This window comes from Pinus tabuliformis, chromosome 9 (genome assembly GCF_031772625.1).
Source record: "Pinus tabuliformis cultivar Carrire ecotype Pingquan chromosome 9, CPIR1, whole genome shotgun sequence".
NCBI lineage: Eukaryota > Viridiplantae > Streptophyta > Pinopsida > Pinales > Pinaceae > Pinus > Pinus tabuliformis.
The window spans coordinates 520,088,697-520,095,859 of NC_142307.1; positions in this window are offsets into that span (position 1 = coordinate 520,088,697).

The following is a 7,163-nucleotide window of genomic DNA, read 5'->3' on the forward strand; positions in this document are numbered from 1 at the left end:
TGACAATGTTGGTCATGATGTTGATGCTTAAATATGGCTTATTAATCTGAATCTTCTTATGAGAACTCTTCAGTTTGAGAACAACCATGTACCAAGGTGTACAATTATGAATACCTCCCTAGCTAAGAGGGAGTGTTGAAAAATGTAACCAGTTCTAGTCTTCATAATTGTCAGTTTACTCATGTAAATATGTATATCTTATGTACTAACAAAAAGAAGAAAGAACAAATATTATTTTAAAGCATGGGTTTCATGCTTCTTTTGATTGGTCTTCTAAGTAAAGCATGTTCTTCATGCTTCTAGGGTTTGTCATGTGATAAGAGTTATTGTCATGAGTCAAGAGAGTCAATGCTATGTATATAATACCCATATTGGCAAGTTGTACCATGAAAAATAATTTATTTTGAGTCAAGACAATCAAAATAAGCCTCCTAGCACAAGTCGGCCTAGAGAGGGCTATTCAACCTTCTCAAATGAGTATGAATATAAGTTGCTCGACCTCATTTCGAAACAAGTTCGATCTGCAATCAAGAAGTTCGATATGAGGTTTGAAATTCAAGAAGAAAGTCAAGAAAGGCAAGGAGAAAGGAAGTTGAAGCAAGGAAGATGGAAAATCGAGCTTGTGATCAAGTTTTCCCTATATCTCACACATGCAAAATTTCTGAGTTGCTGCAGGGGTCAAAGTTGTAGATCTATTGCAGGTCTGAAATATTGAAGCCAGGGGAAAAAATTATGAGTTTGGTGCAGTTCTAGAAGGGTTTGACTCATGTTGACTTGGCTGGACTTTGACCTAATTATAAGGGCTTCTTAGAGGGCTGACTTGGTGCTGGAGTAGGCTTTGGTCTTTAGGTTTGGGTCTTGGTTTTCTCATTCGAAGAAGATTATGTAAGAAGAGAAGAGATTTTCTAAGTGTTCCCCTTGGAGGGGTTTTTCCTTGGCTTGGAGCCTAATTTTTGTGTCCATTATCCTTTTTTTTTTTTTTGATAATTGTTTGATGGAGAAAATCTAATAAAAAAACACAAGAAGATAAATAAAGTTCACAAGCAATTGTTGAGATTAAGGATAAATAGAATTAATAGCTACCCTATTGCATTCTCCAACAAACCCTACCCATTAACATTGATAAGACGCCATCATTGACCTTGCTCCTTGGACCCCATAAGGAGTTTTCCCCATTATAAAGAAAAAATATATATCAAGGGTGCCTCAAAGGAATTTAATGTGAGAAAAGGAATTAAATGTGAGAAAATAACACTTTCTAGCATGTGTAAGGTATATTTTGAAAGAATTGTCACTTCTCATCGAACATTTAACAAGTTTACCTCGGTGCAAGTCACTAACCTTACTTTCAAATGCTACAATCAAGAAAACCTTTTTAAATGAAGATGTGAAACTTCTTAGTTATGACTGAGGTAAGGTCCCAAATATCAAAACTTAGCACTTAGTTGTTTGAGAAAGGTTGATCATAATAGTGGAGATAAGGTTTTGAAAGGTCAACATTTTACGATATAACTGATTTGCTCAACAAATGTTAATAAGTTCTTTAAAGAACGTAGCATAACTTAGTGCATGTAAGATGTTGAAATGGATTTGTTGACTATCTAACCACATGGTCCAAAACTATTAAATCATTCCACATATCCATTATTATTACTCTACCCTTATAATAAACAATATTAAAAATACATGTGTAATGCACCTAACAAATTTTTTAATCGTGATCCGTTTACAACTTTTAACCCAAAGAGAAAATGACATATTCAACAGAGCGCGCCATTAATCTTGCTTTCAGGTGATATTCTTTGACCCTGTGACTCACTCCCACTGTGTAAGACTTCTTATACCACATAAATTCTTCTGTTGGTGGTTTCCCACTATTTTAATTGTCGTTTTCAATAATACATTTTTGTGCAGATCAGATCTACAAACCCAGGCCATATCAAAGTCACATGACAAGTAGCAAATCTAATTTTCTTCCATGTGGATCCCTCCCATCACCAGTCTAATACCAACTATATTTTCTAATCTGTTCTGGAATCCCAATTCCCCATATGTCTATACAAACCCCCATTTCTATGAATCCCATATGCAAGTTGTTAAGCAGTTCTAGGGAAGTTCGTTTTTCTCTGTAAGTCAAGGAAGTCAAACAGGTGCCTTCAGCCAGGAAAATGTGTGGTGTTTGGGGTTTGTGGCACTTTAGAACATATTTAAAACATCATAACTAACCATATAGGTAAGATGTCCACTTGATATCAATTTTGGTTAAAGCATAAGCTAATTTATGGAGGTCATAACCTTTTCTTTTTTTTCCCATAAGGAAAAATCATAATTTTCATTGATAGTAAGAAAATTACATATTGTAGATGTTGTGTCGCATATGCTATATAGTGAGGTGATTGGCCCATCAAAAAATTATCAAAGGTCTATGTGGCTCCACACAGGGAGTACAATTTTTCAAAAATCATCATAGTTCAAAAATGCTCCACGTATGGAGTACAATTTTTGATCTACCTTTATATACAACTAAAAAGAAACAAGATATACATATGTACTGATAAATATGCAAAAAATAAAAACCATGTAAAGACAGGCCCCTCCGGGCCCATTTATGCTCTGAATTCCATGTATGGGCAGTGGTATTATTGATTGTATTCACCGTCCCTCTATTCCTGTATCATCCATGTACCTCGAGGCCGGTTCACAGCTTCCTTGGAAAGCTGATCAGAAATCTGGTTGCGTTCCCTGTATATATGGTGACAAACAAAATGATCAAATAGTGCTATGAGTCTGTGTGCCTCTTCTAGAATGTGCCTTAGAGTATAAGCATGACAAGTAGAAATATTGTTTATCCAGTTGATAACAATCTTTGAGTCCCCAAATATTTGTATATTTCTGCATTGTTTTTCTAAGGCAAATTGTAGGAGATGTCTGAGAGTAATGAGCTCGGCATAGTTATTGGTACCCATACCCAACCCCATTTGAATTTTAAAAAAAATTGTATTAGAGAGATAGAGTATAGCTCCCCCTCCCCACCCCACACCCTCCTTCCTGGGCAGACCCGTCAAAATAAGCCCAAGGGTAGTCTCTGTTGATGGCCTCAGGTAAAATAATCCTGGGGGGTGGAGTAATGTCGTCATCAGGGATGATATGATAGGTGGCCAAAATGTGGGAAAAGATGGTGTGCCAGTTAGGTATGATGTTTAGGAAAATGAATTGATTTCGGGTTAACCAGATAGCCAGCATATGAGGAGGGGAAGGTTTCTGGCTTTGATCGGGGTTGCCGATGCCCACCAGGATAGCCAAGCGTCCTTTACAGATGTGCCCTGCCATCGACTATGGATGTGAGTGGCAAGGAGGGTCAATAGCCAAAGGTCCACAATGATCAGACAAAATAGGAAGAGGTGGTCAATGGATTCTGAACTATTCTTGCAGAAGTAGCACCAAGATGGACCATGGAAATCTCGTTTAATGAGATTGTCCCCCGTGGGGGCCTTGTTCCTGAGAACTATCCACATGAATAGTCGCGATCTGGGGGGAGCCTTAAGTTTCCATAACTGGCTCCACCAATGCTCTGTAATCGGTGGGCGATGGTCCACATAGATGCATATATATATCCTTCTTTGGGTGAATAAATTCCATGTTTTGCTTGTGCCCGTACAAGTTTGTCTTCTCCCTTTGTGATCCTGATGTGTGATTTAGCAAGAGTTGTTAGGTATGTATCCCAATTGTGATGCCATGTCTATGGGAGATTTAGACGATGTGCGGTCTTCCATGCTTGTTGGAAAAGAGTGGTGTTTTCAGGATCCACAATGTGATCAATATGTGTGATGCCAACATTGTTGAGCATCATGATTAATTCTTGTGGGAGCCTGTGTGAGTTGCCACTGCCAATCCAAGGATCCATACCAATGCGCACTAAGGAGCCAGAATGTATTTTCCAGGTGATCCCAACCCTAATGAGAGGCAAGGAGTTGAGTCCCACTTTCCATATGATAGAAATACATGTCTTGTTCTAAGTGGGATGTCTGATCCAATCCATCAAGTTGTGGGGGAATATGTATTTCGATTAGGCCACCCTCGTCCATAAACAACATGAAGTGACAAGCTTCCATCCTAATTTAGTAGCCAAAGCAGTTGAAAAATGAGCTAGAATTTTAATTCCCCAACCTCCCCACTTCTTGGGTAGAGCTAATAACTCCCATCTAGCCAAGGAAAATATTCTTCCTTCCTTCTTATCTATCCAAAGGAATCTACAACAAAGATTTTGAATCCTGGAGAGAATGCCCCTAAGGATCCATGCTAGGGACATCCAATACACATGTGTGGCTTCGAGAACAACTTTTATAAGGACCAGTCATCCCACTCTGGAGAGATATTTATGATTCCATATGTTTAGTTTTCTCTCGATTTTGGACACCACCCTATCCAATCTGCAATGTTATAGCAGTGAGGTTTTGTTAAGTTATGGTATGTTCTATGCTTATAACAATTTACTTCTTTTTGTTATTATATTCCACAGATTAGAAATCACATGTACATAAAGTAAAGTGTAGATAGAACATTAAACGATCGACAGAAAACAAGCCAAGACAAGAGACACAAGATGTGGCGGCTAGCCAGGGACAAACCCCACAATATGTGGGGAAACCCTTTGATCAAATCTTCTTTTATCTTCAATAATTCAATAGAGAGAAATAGTACAATAAATCTGATTTATATCAGCAGTAGCAAACCCTAGATCAGCAACATCAGCATTAGCGGCTTCATCATCAAACTAGGGCAGATCATATCTCACAAATCGACCGTCGGATCGGCTTGATTCCACCACCAAAAGTTGTGGTTTTCACAGGAGGTTCAGATGAACCTACAGCGCAGTTTAGATGAGGAGATATTCTAGTCCACGTAGGTCAAACTTTGCTTCTACAGTTGTAGCTTCAGTTTCAGCAGCTTCCGGCTTCACATGTGTGAGGGAGAGACCCTTTTCTGCGCAGTAGAGAAGAGACTCTTTTCTGCGCAGTAGAGAGAGAGAGATGTGATGAGATAAGTGAATGAGGAAAAGTCCTCCTGTATTTATACACAATGTTGGTGTTTGAATAGATGCGACTGTTGGGCTTCTGAGCCTACATGAGTTGTAGGTCAGCTTGATAATAATTCCATAATCAAAATAAATTCATATCTCCATGAATACTTATCGGAATCAGATGATCTTTATATCAATCCTACACCTCTCAATGAGAGGAATCTGATAAAATTATTATCAGCCATGAATAAGATGACCCACATGAAGTTTGGCCCTAGTTTCCAATTTAACACTCCCTCTCAACTAGGGAGAACTTCATCTACAATCTGTTTATCGGTCGTTACTATTCATCCATCAAATGCACTGCCCTGTATAGACTGACCCTGCCCTGCTCTGCTCTATTCTGCCTATTCTGCTTTGTCTTGATCTGCCCTGTACTGATCTGTACGACTCTGCTATGTTATGCCCTGCTCTGCTTTGTTCTGTTCAACTCTGCTTTTTTCCGAATTATGAAGAAGAAGAAATGATCGAGGATGTATCATACTGACTCAAAGTCAGTCTCAAAGTATGTACCACTGGTCCCAGACCAGTCTCAACCAACTCGAAGTCAGTGTCATAGTGAGTACAACTCCACTGGTCCCAGACCAGTATCATCCTCCATTGACTCAAAGTCAGTCTCAGAGTGCGTACCACTAGTCCCAGACTAGTCTCAACTGACCTAAAGTTAGCTTCATAGTAAGTACCACTCCTACCACTGGTCCCAGACCAGTATCGCAGTCTCAAAGAGTGTACCACTGGTCCCAGACCAGTCTCAACCGACCCGAAGTCAGCGTCATAGTATGTACCACTCTCACTGGTCCCAAACCAATACTGCACTGACATAAAGTCAGTCTCAGAGTATGTACCACTGGTCCCAGACCAGTCTCAACCGACCCGAAGTCAGTGTCATAGTATGGTACAACTCCTACCACTGGTCCCAGACCAGTATCATTGATCCCATATCAATGGAGGTCATCCTGTCGTAGGGAGTACGGTAGATACAACGATGCATCCATCGGTACTACTATGGTCCCTAACTTCATTTCCCTACTCATTGATCAGTGAGAGGTACTTCGCATGAGTCCCAGACTGCATGGGTAGGATGCCTCGACAGGAGAACTAATCAATCCTGTCCTCACAGAAGAACACATCAATCCTGCTACAATCGCCATGGAGAACACATCAATCCAGGCCGCCATGGAGAACACATCAATCCAGGCCTCACAGGAGAACACATCAATCCTGCTACAGTCGCCATGGAGAACACATCAATCCAGGCCTCACATGAGAACACATCGATCCTGCTACAATCGCCATGGAGAACACATCGATCCAGGCCTCACAGGAGAACACATCAATCTTGCTACAATCACCATGGAGAACACATCGATCCAGGCCTCACAGAATAACACATCAATCCTGCTACAATCGCCATGGAGAACACATCAATCCAAGCCTTACAGGAGAACTAATCATCTTGCTACACAGGAGAGCGAATCATCTAGTTCCACAAGAGAGCGAATCATCTTGTCCCATAAGAGAGAAAATCATCTTGTTCCAATGTGCACCACTAGGGGAGGGTGAGTCACCTTGTGGTCGTATGTTGCTCCAGTAAGAACCACAAGCCCTCAGAGCTCCCAGAGCTCAATGTATGCAACATGTAGGACCCTTGTACAAGGGTTTCTTGACGACTCCAAGTCGTTTTGGAAAATCACAGATTAGATCTTTCCTGAGGGCTTTGACAAGGTGCATCAACTTGTACATCATCTTAATGCGATGGAGCCTCCTTGCTCATCAACTTACCATATCTCAGATGATGTCTATCTGCTGGAGCAATCGACGAATACGGGATTCCTCAATAATGGAATCCCACCTCTGGTTGTTACAGAGAATCACAGTGGTATGTGTTCAAACAGCTCACTAAAAAGCTTCCCCAACCAGGCAGCTTCAAACGAGATCATACTCATAGATATGTATCTGGTCTCGGCGGTGCTTATGGCAACTGACTTCTGCTTCCTACTCATTCATTATATCGAAGAAAAATCCAAAGAGAAATAGCACTAAAAAGTGCTCCAGTGATCCTCCACACTACCTGCCTAATCAG